This window comes from Tenrec ecaudatus, chromosome 18 (assembly GCF_050624435.1).
Source record: "Tenrec ecaudatus isolate mTenEca1 chromosome 18, mTenEca1.hap1, whole genome shotgun sequence".
Taxonomy (NCBI): domain Eukaryota; kingdom Metazoa; phylum Chordata; class Mammalia; order Afrosoricida; family Tenrecidae; genus Tenrec; species Tenrec ecaudatus.
The window spans coordinates 60,504,648-60,521,484 of NC_134547.1; the positions used below are offsets into that span (position 1 = coordinate 60,504,648).

Here is a 16,837-nt window from a genome sequence, read left to right on the forward strand (position 1 = left end):
TGCTTGACACATGATATATGTATGGATTGTGATGAGTTGTATGAGACCCAAATAAAATGAATAAAAACAAAAAACAAAAAAGGCCAAGAGATTTTTTTCAAGGGTGGAAGGGCTGTCCTATGAGAATTTTCTTGGGAAATTTTACTCCATCCATCATATAGCCCTGACACTGTTCCTTCAGACATCTTTTTTGTTCCCCAAACTCAATAACATTGAAAAGGAACATGATTTGAGTTTCTTGAGGTTGCTAAAACTGCCATTATGATATGGTGTAAATTGAAGAGTAAAGAATTTGGGGGAAAAAGTTAGGGAGATGGAAACAGCACTTTCAGAAGCCTATCCATAATGGAGGGATGAGAATAAACTGGTTATCAAACAGAGTGTATTGGAGACATGACTATAGGAGATCAAAATGATAAACCTGATTTCAATGGTTAGAACCTTGTCACTTAATCTGCCCTCTGATACACATTGGGTGTGATCTGGGTTTCAGCATTTTCTGTGTGTTTCATATTGGAATTTATCTCTGATGTATTTTGTCATTGTGGGTAGCCCTCTTGAATTTTTGTTATGTTTTTCAGTATGTGAAACCCAGAATTGATGAGTTTATAGAGACAACAAGTGGAATAAGGGTTCTTGGGTGCGAGTACAGTGGGATGCGGGGGGGTGGCAAAGGGGAACTGATATCAAGGAGTTCAAGAAGGAAGAAAATGTTTTGAAACTGATTGTCTAGCAATTGTACAATATTGCTTGATGTGACTGAACTATGGAATGAGATGATAGCTGTACTAGCTCCCAATAAAATGTTTTTGAAAAAATAAAAAATAGCTGCAAAAGAGAGAGATGTGTAGAGACTTAGATTAAGCCTGTATTAAGAAAATCAACTTCACACTTTGATATTTCTTGTTTTAATTAAGCTTCCATGATTTTGTAACAATGCATTTTGACTTCACTTCCTACTAGGATTCCTGTGGAGGCATCGATTCCATGTTTTTCTGTCTTCTTTTCTAAAAATTTAGTTTGCATCCCTAACACCTGGAAAAATGCCTAGTATCTAGTAGATGTTCAATGAATGTTTAAAAGAAGGCAATCAATGGAGACAAGTAACTGAGTTTTATTTATTTATTTTTAAGGTGTTCTTTTTTAAAATTTTATTTTAGGATTATTATTTTTAATCATTTTATCGAGGACTTGTACAACTCTGTTACAATCCATACATTGATTGCATCAGGCATGTTTGTACATATGTTGCCTTCATTAATTTCTAGATACTTACTTTCTATTGAGCCCTGGGTATCAGTTCCTCATTTTGCCCCTTCCCACCTCATATCCCCTTGGTAAATTGTAAATTATTATTATTTTCATATCTTACACCAACTGCTGTCTCCCTTCCCTCATGTTTTCTGTTGTTCTTCCCCCTGAAGGGGTATATGGCTATGTGGTGATCATTGGGATCGGTTCCTCCTTTCTCCCTTCCTCTCCCTCCCTTTATCCCTTCCCTTTTGGTATTGCTATTCCCACTCCTGTTCCTGATTCCATGTGTCATGGACCCACCAACTGCTGTCTCCCTTCCCTCATGTTTTCTGTTGTTCTTCCCCCTGAAGGGGTATATGGCTATGTGGTGATCATTGGGATCGGTTCCTCCTTTCTCCCTTCCTCTCTCTCCCTTTATCCCTTCCCTTTTGGTATTGCTATTCCCACTCCTGTTCCTATATTCCATGTGTCGTGGACCCCCATCTATTTTCTATACCTGTGTACATATTCCAGTCTAGTCTGAATTTAGAAGCAGTACTGGGGTCATGATATTGGGGGGTGAGGAAGCCTCAAGGAACCAGAGGAATATTGTGTATTTCATTGATGTTTTACTGAACCTTAATTGACTCATCCCTTCCCTGTGGCCCCTGTGTGGGGCATTGTTCCATATGAGCTTTGGTTTCTGCTCCACTCCCTCATCTTCTCAACAATATGTTTTTGTTTGTTTGTTATGTGTCTTCTGATGCTTATTACCTGGTCCTGAAGAATGCTCGTGATCCTACCGACTATGTGCTTCATACATGTGGGCTTGTTGCTTCTCTGCTGAATGGCCGCTTGTTTAACTTCAAGCCTTTAAGACCCCAGACACTATATCTTTTAATAGCCAGGCACCATCCAAATTCTTCACCACATTTGCTTATGTTTTGCCCAGTGATTGTGTCGGGAGGTGAGCATCTTAGAATGCCTATTTGTTAGAACAAAGTGTTCTTGTATTGAGGGAGGGTAGGAGCAGAGGCCCAAAGTCCGTCTACTACTTCAGTGTATTGCCATATAAATATATGAGCCTAGGCCAATATCTCTCTTTTGTGTATTAATGTATTTACATATGCACACAATTATGCTTATAAGGTGTTAATTTTTAACCTAACTGCATCTTCAATAATCTACGTTCCAATGCAGTCTGCACGATAGCAATGCTATGAACACCCCCAGGAGATGTGTTTCAAGACTACATATCTTTATGGAGGGAGACTGCTATCCCTTCCTCCCTGGGTGTGTTCAACCTGCCAGTCTGCCGATTAACAGCTGAGCATTTCACAATTTTGTCACCAGGGCAAAAAAATATGAAGATGTAACCATTTCTACCTCAAGTTCACCAACCTCTACATTCTTTTTTTAAAAATAATTTTAGTAGGGGTTCATACAACTCTTCTCACAATCTACACATACATCAATTGCGTCCAGCACATTCATACATATGTTGCCATCATCATTCTGAAAACACCTGCCCTCTACCTGAGTCCTTGGTATCAGCTCCTCATTTTTCCCCTCCCTCCCTGCTCCTTCTCCCTCCTGAACCCTTGATAATTTATAAATTATTATTATTTTATCATATCTTACACCATCTGACGCTTCCCTCACCCACTTATCCGCTGTCCGTCCCCCAGGGAGGAGGCCATATGCAGATCTTATAATTTGTTCCCCCTTTCTCCTTCACCTTTCCTTCACCCTCCCGATATCATCACTCTTACCACTGGTCCTGAGGGGTTCATCTGTCCTGGATTCCCTGTATTTCCAGTTCCTATCTCTGCCAGTGTATGTCCTCCGGTCCAGCCGGACATGCAAGGTAGAATTGGGATCATGATAATGGGGAGGAAATTGCATATTTCATCATGCAATTTCATCATTGTTACACTGTACTTTGACTGGCTCGTCTCCTCCCCGCAGCCCTTCTGTAAGGGGGTGTCCAATTGCCCACAGATGGGCCCTGGGTCCCCACTCCACAGTCCCCCTCATTCACAGTGCTATGATTTGTATTTTTTGTCTTTGATGCCTGATACCTGGTCCCTTTGACACCTTATAATCTCACAGGTGGTGTGCCTCTTCCATGTGGGCTTTGTTGTTTCTCAGTTAGGAGGCCCCTTGTTTATCTTCCAGCCTATAGGACCCCAGATTCTATATATTTTGACAGTTGGGACCATCAGCTTTCTTCACCACATTTGCCTATGCACCCGCTTTGTCTTCAGCATTCCTGTTGGGATAGGCTGGTATGCTTCTTCCATGTGGGTTTTGTTGTTTCTTAGCTAGGCGGCCACCTGTTTATCAAGCAACTGATTTTAAATAGGTTCATATGAAAGCAACTACAAGAAAACACAGATAGACATTTTTAAGTTTAATAAAAATCTCCCATTACAATGAAACCTTAAAGAGTACTTACTGGCTGACATACTTGCTTTTGAGGTTCTTCAATTGAGTTCTTAATTAAAAAAATAACTTTATAAGCAAAAATCTAAAAAATATCACTCATCCTCTTATTTTTCTCATTAACATATAAAAACAAAGATGACTTAGGGCAAAGAACCCATAGATAGGTTTGCTAAAGTCATTTTCTCCCTTGATACCTTTTTCTTGTCTTTGGAATATGCTTTATGTCTCAAAATATACATGTCCATATTGGTATAGTAATATAGGAAGCTATGTAACTTTATGGTATTTCCAGACGATGAATATAGAGTATGTTTTGCATGTAATTTTTATTTCCTTCTATCGAGTGTAGCAATATGTTGAATTTGCCCTGGGCCTTTAAAGCTTCGATGTTGTAAGGCACTCTGCATGAAATTTTAAAGAGACTGGACCTTTCATCTGAACAACAGCAGGGCACCTCTCTATGGGGACAAGAAAGGGAGAGAGAGAGAGAGAACATTTCTGAAGCAATAGCAAAAATAACAGCAGAAGCAATTATTTCATGAAAGGTTGATTTCTTCTCTTTCTTATATTCCCATCCCAGTCCCCCCCCCCCCCCCCAATTTCATAGCTGGAGATTGTCTGCCTTGTTGCCTTCATCTCCTGGTGTATGTCTAATTTTCAACTTTCACATGGTCAAAATGAAGGGTAAAACTCACAAAGAAAAGATGTGTATTTTAGAAGGTGATGTTAACGATAATAGCATTTGAATGTATTTACAAGGGATTTGCAAGTTGGGAATGATGGAAAGAACTACTATTGGCATTCCCCAGAGTCCTTAGTTTATCTGCTTGAGGGAGTGATTAATGTAGGCATGTTCTCCTTGTGATTTTACCTTCTCCTATAAACCATTACAATAAACTTTGAGCTGGAAAGAGATTCTATTCTCCCTGTTTCTGTGGCTAATTGTCAGGTGCTTTCTTTTTATCTGGGTTAGGGCTGGTACTCCCCGCATGCAGCTAATGATGTATACAGTTGTGGCTATCATTCTGCCAGCAGGGATAATAACCAAACTCGGGCCACTGTCCTATTTCACTGGGCTCTTGGGAAGTCCTCAAAACAAACTTCTCAGAGTCTCTGAGCAACATTGGAACATCTCACTCAAAGTTTGATTGTCTCCCCCACCCCCTAAGACCCAAATCATGTACCTCTCTGGGTACTAAATGTGATATTGTCTTAATTTAGAATATCGAGAGAATTGATAAAATACGATTTGATTGGACCTTGAAGTCTTTGAAGGAAAACCCTTGTACTGGGTTTCTGTCTCTGCTGAAATAAACAGCACAAATTTAGTGGCTTAAATGACAAAAACTTTACTATTTTACAGCTCTGGAGGTCAGAAGTGTGGGATGAGTATGACAGAGTCAAAATCAAGATGTTGTTACTGGTGCTTTAATCCCGGAGGCTCTAGGGAGAAACAGTGTTTTTTCTTTTCTAGCGTCTAGAAGTTGACTCAGTTCCTTGTGACCCCGTCTTCCATCTTCTGATCACATCATTCCAGTTTCTGCTTCCATGACCCCATTTCTTTCTTCTCAAGACCCTTACCTTATCATTTCTGTGGCTGGGAGGGGGGTGGGGGTGGATGGACATCTTTCAGCCTATCACATCCCCATGAAATTATATTACATAAATATTTTGCAATTAGCATCCAATTTTTTAAAAAAATTGTTGATTCCAAGATTATCCCATCCTCATATGTCAGAGACCCTGCATATGTTAAATGTGCAAGAGAGTTTTGTTTACATCCTTTCCAAAGTTCACCCTAAACAGTAAGCAATGATCAGCTTCAAGGGAGCAGACTTCTTCCTGTGGGATGGAGATGGTTCTATTTTTGCCCTTGAGAGAATTGTAGAGGATGACGTTTTTTAGGAGTCATCAGTTATGGCTCAGCCTGATGCCTTGAGATGTAAATCGTTTGTAACACTGTTACAACACCAGCTAGCCTCACTTCCTGAGGGAAGGAGATACTGCTGTTGATCCTCTTACAGTCAGTAAAGATCTCTCTTAATTTGGGGACAACCTTTTTTTTTTTACTAACTGGTTGTAGCTTTAGAAAGAACGCCCATCCACCCAACCCACCTTCCTAAACTTGATCACGTCATCCTCATGTCTCCATAGCCCTTTGCATATACTTTTATTATAACTCTCTTACTATGATAATGACTTGTCTCTTTGTCCCCTAATACATTGACTTTCTTGAGGGCAGGGGTTCTGCCTTACTTATCTTTGTAATTTGCTTGCCACACAGTAGGCATTTCTTGTTTTCTTTTGAATGTGTGCAATATTAAACAACCTTGAATTGGTCCCTTAACCCACAGAGTGGTTTATGAAAGATCCTTTAGAACCTCATCCCCTTCTTTGCTGGCCCCACATTCTGTTTCCTTCATGTCCTCCTGATTTCCATTTGATCTTTACATGTTTGTTTCCATTGTGATAGTAGGAGAGTTAATGCTTGAGGGGACTTTCTCTGTGCAGGTCTCAGCATAAGCAGGACACCCCTATGTGGTTTATATTTCACAAATATGGAGGCTCGGAGCGCTGACACGACATGCCAAAGACAGCACAGCTGGTCAGGAGTGGCTGTGGGGTTTGAACTCAGCTCAGGTCTGGAGTCCTGCATTAGTAACTATCGCTGCCTCCTGATATGGGGCTGCCTTTCCATAGGGATCACTTCATATTTCCAGGAAGACTTATATTTCCCTTGTGGTAATCAGAATGACCTCTAATTATTTAAGGTTTGAATTTTGGGTTAAGGTTTTTAGTGAGAAGACTTCTTTTATACTTGTGTGTTAGGTCTTTCGGAGGACCCTGAATAGAGCCTCTCTTGGGAACTCTGTGGAATCCACTCTACACCACATGTCTCAATCAGCCATTGTCACAAATGCCTACAAGTGATTTCTAAAGAAATCCAGCTGAACAGAACATCCCTTCTACTCTCTACCTCTTTGGTATCCACCCCCACTTTTTAAAAAACAAAACAAAAAAATGGAAGCAGTTCTTCAAACAATGTCATACAGGAACCTTCTCCAGAGAACAGGTAAAAATGCGCACGAGGGTTTTTCAAACCTCTCTACAAAGGTACTGGATGTGAATTTCTCCTAGCCCACTGCTGCAGTTCTGTGAATTTCTTTGCGATTTTTCCCTTGGCCAAAAATTCACTAAGTCGTTTTCAAGTATGAAGCATTCAGCAAGCCGTGGCAAGGCATAGGCACCAGAAGCGGGCACCTGATTTCCATGACAAATACGGTAATGCTGGTTTAGCTAGTGGAGCTACTTTATGTATTGATGTATGGACACATACAACAACACCAGTTGGAATCGAATGGAACCTGTCCCCTGTTGGCAGAGTCACCCCAAAGGAATGGAGAGATTAGTAATCAAATCAGCTGGCGGTATAATATGGAATTGTTTCAAAATCAACTTTAAAACTGATTCAAGTAAAAGCACCACACACCCATTAAAATATGGCATTATTGAAGAAATAAAATGCACCTGAAACTTAAAAAAAAGACATGAGTTTTCTATCAATGTGTCATACCAGATTTCCCTACAGATCTTTTTCTTAAACTTAAAGGTGCAGCTACCTTTCTGCAAGACTCCCAACTTCTAACCCTTTGCCCTAGTTCTTTATATATTTTAACTGTGGTTCTATAGCAAGACCCAACTGACCTAGGTCTGTGACAGATTTCTGTGCTAAATTCTCCTACCGTGCCTTGTGTCAATCACTTGGATTGTGTGAATTCCAAATAGGCCTCAAATAGCAAAAGATAGTAGGACTAAACCTAAGGGACTCTGCAGTGCTTTCTTACTAATAGGACCCGTCTAGCCATAGCTTTCCATTTTGTGGTACATTGAAAATCCTAGTCTCTGCACCTACAGTTAGGGTCCTATTTTGGAGTGAGTTATCTCCTATACCCATGAGATATTATTAAGGTGGAATATGTCTTGACTCTCCCCGACCCCTGCTTACTAGAGGGCAGGACTCTACAGCCACACAGAGCAACTCGGGCAAAATTTGTTCTCTTGCTTTGGATCCTGAATCTCCCTTACCCCTGCTTGATCTCTGAGTCTTGGGCCTTGAGCAGGGTGGGTTTGGGGGTTGGGCAATCGCCTGACCCGATTCACCAATTTTTGCCATCTTGTGAGTCAACAGTCCGGTTTGGTGTGAATGAGGAGAAACCTACAAACAGACATCAGAGTTACAACTTGGGGACTTGCCAGCCTCCACAACCATGGGAGCTATCACTTTGAGATGAGGCATTTTGAAAAAGTTACATATTGCTTTATACAATTGATGTATGTATATGTATGGATGGTGATAAGAGTTGTATGAGTCCCTAATAAAATGTAAAAAAAGAAAAGAGGAGAAAAAAAATGATTAGGGCAAAGACTGTACAGATGTGCTTTATACAATTGATGTATGTATATGTATGAACTGTGATAAGAATTGTATGAGCCCCAATAAATTGTTTAAAAAATAAATAAATAAATAAGGAAAAAAAAAGAAAAAGTTACATATTTGAGATATCTTTAACTTCTACCTCGCTGGGACCAGATTTGTACTGATCTTTTTAAAAGAAATGATTTTTTTTTCTAGGCTACATAGGCTCTGTGTCAGTCTGGGTATTTAGAGAAACAAATCCACAGAAACTCATGTATAAGAGAGAGTTTTATGTAAAGGTTAAGTGCATATCAAGAAAACATCCCAACCCAGTGCTGCCCAAGCCCACACGTCCAACATTAGCTCATTAACCCATATGTCCAACACCAATCCACAAAGAGTTCCTCCATCACACAAAACACATGCAATGACGCTGACTGCAAGAGAAAAGCCGAATTAGTGAATGTGTAAGCATCTCAGCACTGGCAGGGGTCTCCACACGGCTGTTCCGGAACCCAGGGTTTCATCAGGGTAGGTCCATGCGGCTTCTCATTGGGGATGACTTGCAGAAAGTGAGCCTTGGCAGCTAAAGCAGGCAACTGGCGAAGGCAGCTGCACCCTGGTCCGACCATCAGAAATCAAGAGACCCGAGAACTGGAAAGGCAAGGCCCACCGAGCCATTTATCCCTCTGCCCTTCAATTAACCCCACATGTGTTTATCAGCCAGGGTGGCACAATAAACTAACTACTTCAGGCTCCAAATAGAAAAAAGACTCATCTATGGCCAACGGATGGGTTAACTTTCTAAAAGATTCCATGGATGGCATTACCTTGGTGAATCTATGGTTCATGCACTAAACTCTGTCTCGGCAGGCTGAGGAATCAGCTTTCGTCCACCCATTGGGTGACTTAGACATCTTGCTTGTACCAGAGTCCCTGTTGCCCAGGAAATGTTTGAGAGAGTACAATGATCATATGCCTCTTTGAAGCCCTTTGTTTCTGTACTCCCTGGATAAGTGATGCTTTTTTCTAATTGATTCATTATTTTGTTAGTTATATTAATACCTACAATAAGGATGTAGCCAAGTAATGCTGGCCCATAGGCTATTCTGTGTCTAATACAGGAAATAGTACATCATGTTAGTTGAAAATATCGGCATTGGAATAAAACAAAACTGGGCTCAAAGCCCTGGCCCATATTAGCTATGCGACTCTTGATAATTTCTGTAACCTCTCCTAAACTCATTCTTCCACTTAATAAAATAAGGACAATCAGACCCACTTCTCCGAGCGGTTCTGGGAATGAGATAATGCATGGAAAGAAAAACCTTGGTGGTTGGCACAGAGAGAGTGCTTAGTAGTTGCTGTCAGTTTTGTTATTTTCGGTAGCCTCTGATCAGTATCCTCTGCTCTAGCTTGTATTACGTTTCAAGCTTAACTGGGGAATCATTTTGTTTCTTTTACTTCCAGGTTCTGAGAGATTGTTCTCTTATTTCCAAGTTTCTAGTGATCCTCAGGTGCCAGCGGTGTCTCTAGCACACCTAACTGCCCAATAGCTCCTCTTTTTTACCACCAAAGAATTCATAAACGTACCCAGTACAGATTTCATTCAGATGATCTGTACTCAAGGTAGTATTTTGGCTCTTGTGTTCTTGTTTTTCATCATCTTCAACTTGAACTTGCAGATGAGTAATGGGTAGTCTGTTCTGTAGTTGACGCGTAGCCTTGTTTTGGCTGATGTTATTGAGCTTCTCCATTGTCTATTTCCACAGATGAAAGTGATTAGATACCTGTATATCCCATCTGGCAAGGTCTATGTGAATAGTCACCATTTATATTGTTGACAAAAAGTTATTTGCAATGAAAAAGTCATGAGTCTTGCACAATTCGATCAAGCAATCTATCAAACTTTTTTCCTATCACTAAAGTCTTATTTTATAACAACTGATCCTTCTTCTTTTTCTTCCAACTTTTTCATTCTGGTACATTGTTAGGTGCCATTGAGGAGGTTCCGACTCATCGAGCATAGTGAAACACTGCTCCGGTCCTGCACCATCATAACTGTTCCTTCGTTTTAGCCCAGTGTTGCATCCACTGTGTCGGTTCATCTTGGAAAGGCCTTCCTCGTTTTGGCTGCCCCTCTACTTTGCCAAGCATGATGCCCTTCTTCAGCGGTGATCTTCAAAGTCCGTGAGACACAGACTCGTCATCCCTGGTTTTGCATTCGAATCCCCTGTAATTATTAATATATCTTGATTGAATGTCTAATCAATTTTAGACTGTAAAAGTTGGTAGTAGTCTTCAATTTCTTCATCACTGGCTTTAGAGGCTGGTGTGTGAAATTTGAATAATAGTCATATTAACTGGTCTTCTTTGAAGGAGAATGGATATTATCACAGACAGCATTGTTCTTCAAAATAGATCTTCAAATGTTCTTTTTTACAATGGATGCGACACCTTTCCTTTTCAATTAATCATTCCTGGCAAAGACCAGAGAACAGATGCATTTGAATTGTGATGTTGGCAAGGAATATTGAATATATTACGGACCACCAGAAGAACAAATCAATCTCTTTCAGAAGTACAGCCAGAATATTCCTTGCAATCCAAGATGGTAAGTCTTGTTGAAACCAGTCCCTAGAGAAGGACGTAGTTCTTGGTCAAGAAGAGGGGCGGTGGGAAAGCATCATCCGCTGTGAGATGGCTTGGTAAAGTGACTGCAGCGACTCAAGCAGAACAACAATTGTGAGGTTGTCACAGAACCAGGCAGTGTTTCCTTTGGTGATACATGGGATTGCTATGAGTCGGAACTGACTCAGTCACCCAACCAGAACAGTGTTAGCATGTGTTTATATCTATGTTCACTGCTGACCACACCACTGATTTGTACCAGGATGTGAGGGCATCCTTCCTGAAGCTCCAGCCTTGCCTTTGGCTCCTTAGTAAGTCTACCTCTGCTGTCCAGCTAAATGTGTAATACAAGCATGTTATCAACATGTGACATAAATATATGCAATGGAAAATTCTAGTGACACAAAAGTACTATATATAAAAATTATCTTCCTTCATACTAGTTTGATAATGAAGATCTACTGTTGAAGTATATCATTCTAGACTTTGCTCTGTGCTATTATTGACTTTGTTTTTAAAAAATGGTATTGACTATACATACTCTTTAACAATGTGCTTCTTTTATTTAATATTTCTTGATTTCTTCAGGGCATGACTTACACATCCACAATCGTTAAAAGTTTTTTTGAAAAAAATTAAAAAAAATTTTTTTTTTGCAGTTTTCCGTAAGCGAATCAGTATTTAACCATCAGAGTGTTCATAGGTTTCTAATTTTTAATGCTAAAAAACAAGATTCCAGAGAATACTTTTTAGTTAAAAGGCAGATTGCCTAATCAACATTCTGATAGATCCTACCCAATTCTCTTCTTTAAAAAAAATCATTTTACTGGGGGCTCATATAGCTCTTATCAGAATACACACATACATCCATCATGTTAAGCACGTTTGTACATTGGTTGCCATCATCATTTTCAAAACATTTTCTTTCTACTTGAGCCCTTTGTATCAGCTCCTCATTTTTCCCTTCACAAACCTTTGATAATTTATAAATTATTATTTTTCTCCCAACTCTCTTCTTAAGAACCTGTATCAATTTATACTCCTATCAAAAGTGTACAAGATGGCCTATTTACATATACACCTATCAATGCTGGATCTTATTTAAGTTAAAAAATTTAATGTGCTGTATTTCATTTTAATTTGTATTTTCCTGACTATCTATGAGAATAGTCTCTTCTTGAAGAGTTTCTCTTCTTTTTCATTTCTACTTCTTTTGAATGCTGTTGAATTATATACTTTCCTCCGTTTTCTTTTGAGCTGCTTACTTTTATTGTTGCTTTGTAGGAGTTGTTGGTATATTATGGACTTTAGTCCATTTGTCAAACACACCATCACTATTTTCTACCAGTTTATGTCCTTTATTTTTTTAAAAATTTTTTTCACATAATAACCTATAGGACAGAGTAGAACTGCCTCACAGGTTTCCAAGGTTGTAAACCTTTATGGAAGCAAACTGGCACGTCTTTCTCCTACAGAGAAGTGGGCTGGTAGATTGAAATTGCCAATTTCTCAGTCAGCATCAGAATATTTAAGCACTGCACCATCAAGCCTTATCTGCCATATATAGATATTAAAATTTTTATAAGTTGTTCAATACTTTCATATTATGAAATTTTAATATTTCATATTATAAAGGAACTTGGAAGTTTAAAAATTATTCTGTCTTGCCTGTAGTGACATAGGCTAATGTTATTGATAAATTACAAATGAGAAATGTAGAGTACATGAAGCTTAATGGCCTTATTGCAAACTCAAACTACTTTCAAGTCAAATTGATAAATATTCATTAAACACCTACTATATGTTTAGTGTGTTGATAACAAAAAGTAAATATAAAATGTGCTCTCTGCCTTCAAAGCATTTGTGTGTGAATCATGTCCTTGAAGAACTTTTGTTGCTGTTGAGTGCCGTTGAGTCAGTTCCAGGAACAAGACAGAATAGAGCTGCTCCTAGGGCTTCCAAGGCTGTAATCTTTATAGGAGCCGGGACTTTGTTTTGTTTCTTGCCCCCCACCCCCCTGCAGAGCTATTGGTAGGTTTGAACTGCTGACTGTTGAGTTGTGGAATTATCGAACCTGTGTCATTTATCTATTCCCGCATTAGAAACCACCCATTACTTCATGATTAGAAAGGCAGCCATTATTTGGCTTACAATTTTGTTGGCTGATGATTTTGAGCAGCGTAGGTAGTTCTTCTGGTCTGAGCTGAGTCTGGCTAATCTCACTGCGGCTAAAAAATAGAACAAGCTTCAAAAGAGAATGGAAAGACTATACACATTCTCTGTACCAAAAGAACTAGTTAACATCCCACCAGTTCAGAAGGTAGCATATGAGCATATGAACCAATGATGTTGAAGGAAGAGGTTCAAGATACACTGAAAGCACTAGTCAAAAACAAGACTCTAGGAATTGATGGAATACCCATAGAAATATTTCAACAAGCTGATTCAGTTTTGAAAGCACTTACTTGTCTATGCTAGGAAGTTTGATAGACAGCTACTTGGCCACAGGACTGGAAGAGATCCATGTTTGTGCCTTTTCCACAGAAAGGTGACCCAAGAGAGTGCTCACTATAGAACAATATCATTGATATGGCATGCAAGTAAGTTTTGCTGAAGATCATCCAACAACAGTTGCAGCAGTATATTGACAGGAAGCTACTAGAGGTTCAGGTAGGATTCAGAAGAGGACGTGGAACATGATATATCATTGCTGATGTCAGATGGATCTTGGCTGAAAACAGAGAATAGCATAAAGATATTTACTTGTGTTTTAGTGGCTGTGTCAAGGTATTTGAATTTCTGGATCATAACAATTTATGGATAAACGAGAAGAACAGGCATTTTAGAACATTTGGTTGTGCTCATGCAGAACTTTTACATTGATCAAGAGGTGGTTGTACAAACAGAACAAAGGAATATGAATGGTTTCAAATCAAGTAAGGTGTGCATCAAGGTTGTAGCCTCTCACCATATTTATTCTGTCTATATGCTGAGCAAATTATCAGAGAAGCTGGATTATACGAAGAAGATTGTAGCATCAGGATTGGAGTAAGGCTTATTTATTTATTATAAATCATTTTATTGGGGGCTGTTATAGTTCTTATAACAATCCATACATCTATTGTATCAAGCACATTTGTCCATATGTTGCCATCATCATTTTCAAAACATTTTCTTTCTACTTGAGTCTTTGGTATTAGCTCTTCTTTTATCACCTCCCCCCTCACACCCTCATGAACCCTTGATAAATTATAAATTATTTTCATATTTTACACCATCCACTGTCTCCTTTCTCCCATATTTCTATTGTGTGAGTGTGTTTATGTGTGTGGAGTGTTATGTGTCGATCATTGTGATCTGTTCCCCCTTCCTCCCTCCTTTCCTCACTTCCCCCCCTACCCTCCTGGTATTGCATTTCTGTTACTGAGGAGTTTATCTGACCTGAATTGTGTATTATGAGCTCTTATCTGTACCAGTGTACATGCTGTGGTCTAGCTGGATTTGTAATGTAGAACTGGGGTCCTGATGGAGAGTGGGGAGTGGGGAGAAAACATTAAAGAACTGGAAGAATATTGTGTGTTGTGTCGGTGCTTGAGAATTTAATGCTTGCTTTTATGCTTGATAATCATGAACAAATTCTATCTCTGACAAGTCCAGGTGAAAACATGAATTAGTTGGGGAGTGAAAATCTAAATACAAATAATTTCTTATTTTTCTTAGTACAGAAGGTTATTGGCTATTAGGGAAGTTTAAGTTCACCCTGATTCAAGCTGAGCACCTTTACAAGCATAATGTCTGGACTTTAGACTGGCTAGAAGGATAAAGATCAAGAACTACAGCCTTCAGTATGGATTACAAGTCAATGAAAAGAAAACCAAAATGCTCAATAGACAACATCCAAGCAAACAGAGAAAAGATAGACGTTGTCAAGGATTTCATCTGGCTTGGATCTACAACCCACAATCACTGCTCATGGAAGCAGTAGTCAGGAAATGAGACAACGTATTGAATTGGATTGATCTGCTGCACATGACCTCTTGAAAGTGAAGAACAAGGAGGTCACTTTGAGGACTGATGTGTGCCTGACCCCAGACATGCTATTTTAAATTCCTCATATACATGGGTGAGTTGAACACCAAATAAAGAAATAGTTGCATTTGAATTATGGTGTTGGCAAAAATACTGAATGTACAGTGGTTGACCAGAAGCACATCAGACCAGATCAGATCTGTCTTGGAAGAAGTACAACCAGAATGCTCTTTGGAAGCAAGTCTATTATTTGAAGAGACCCACACTTGGCAAAGGAAATCATGCTTGGTAAAGTACAAGGTCAGTGGAAAAGAGAAAGATTCTTGATGAGATGGATTACAGTGGCTGCAAAACTGGATTCAAAGGTAACAACAACTGTGAAGATATCTTAGGAGCAGGCAGTGTATCCTTTGGTTATGCATGGAGTCACTATGCATCAGAAGTGACTTGATGGAACCTAACAGGATGATGCATAATGTACTTGCCTCTATTGAAAACAAACAAACAAACAAAACACAGTGGAACACGCAATAGATGTGCTGCTCAGTTCCTACAGTAAGTGCTGTGATCACGAATGGGAAGCATAAGATCCTGTAAGTTAAAAGAATCAGCTTCCAGTCTAGGTCAATTGTAGTTTTATCATCCTGTATTTTCAAGTTAGTTGGCTTTGCTTTCAATTTCTGGCCTAAATAATTAGTGCAATTCTTTTGACTTTGTATGAACAGTACTAGGAATTCCATCAATTTTTGTTTTTACCACTTAGCCATGAAGGAAGGTGACCCTGAAGCCTTCTCTCCCTTCTGGTGATGGCAATGGTTCAGACAGCAGACATAAAGCTCAGGAACAGTCACATGGAGCTGCTGAGCCACAACTCCCTTTATAGAGTCTTCTGGCTGAAACTATAATTTATAATGGAGAGAAGGAATCTTAGGGTTTAACTTAAAAGGAAAAAAGGTATCTCTACAGAAGGTGCTTGTTAAAAACTCAAAGTTATTTCCTATTGTTCTCAATTATTTCTTAGTTATGGAGCAGAGACACCCTGAGGATTCTATATATTTGTCTATAAAAGCTATAGCTTTGCCTAGTTTCTCTCTGGCTCTTGTACATGTACACAATTATGCTAATTAAAATAAATATGTGGTTCAACAGATGAACAGTGTATCCTGGCAGAATTGTCTGTGAATGCTGGATCCAGTGTCTTGTTTGAATTAAGAGGATGTCTGCTAAGGAAAGGCGCCCTACAGAGATGTATAAGGCCAGAGAAGTCCATACTGTCTTCATTGAGAGACATATTTATATCTTCCAGACTAGTAATTAATCACTCAGTGGGGTTTCTTAAAGGGGGAGTTGTACACGCACAGAGGATCTTTTTGTACTGCCAGGAACCACAAAGCACAGGCACAATTAAAATGCTGATTTAATTTATAATATTGAGGCATAGAACAGGAATGTTTAAATGATGTTGACAGGGCCAGAATTTCATAACCACCTTTACAAAAATAGAAAACAAATGCCTTCCCCCTAAATTAAATTATATTAATAACATGTTTCTGTAAGCTGCTTGGAAACAAAATAAAGCTCTTGACATTAATTAAAAATTGAAGATGTTGTATCATTTGTTGTTAATGTGTAGTCTTTGTTAGGGAAGTACATTTCAAAGTGATCTATTTATGAAAATTAAATGGAGAAAATTGCCTATTGAGCAAATGTCGCTCAATAAGGCTGCTTTTCTTAGAAATGTGGATCCTTAAGTAACTAAAATGTTTTTATATTTTAATAATGGTTTCTAATTTTGATTCTCTCAAAAATTGTCTTTGTTACTTCAATTTTGATATTTCCATACAGAATTCCATTGTCAGCAGGCTTATAATCTCTAAAACCAGGAAGGCTTTCATATATTTTGGGGTGCAGGGTAAGATGTGTCAGCAAAGAGGATTTAATCTGAAATGGATGTAGTTATGTGCAGGAACCGTCTCCAAATACCTCTGCAGTATGAGGCGCCAAAGGGCCCCATTAGCAGCCTTTAACTAGCTCTGCTCTAATGAATGCTATGTTCTCTGTCTCAAAACTGCACTTTCC

General features: G+C 39.1%; 1 pseudogene; it reads left to right on the forward strand.

The window, feature by feature from the left end:
* Window positions 1-393: 393 nt before the first annotated feature.
* On the forward strand, window positions 394-7,091 carry LOC142431770 (cytochrome c oxidase subunit 7B, mitochondrial pseudogene; annotated as a pseudogene).
* The last annotated feature ends 9,746 nt before the right edge of the window (window positions 7,092-16,837 follow it).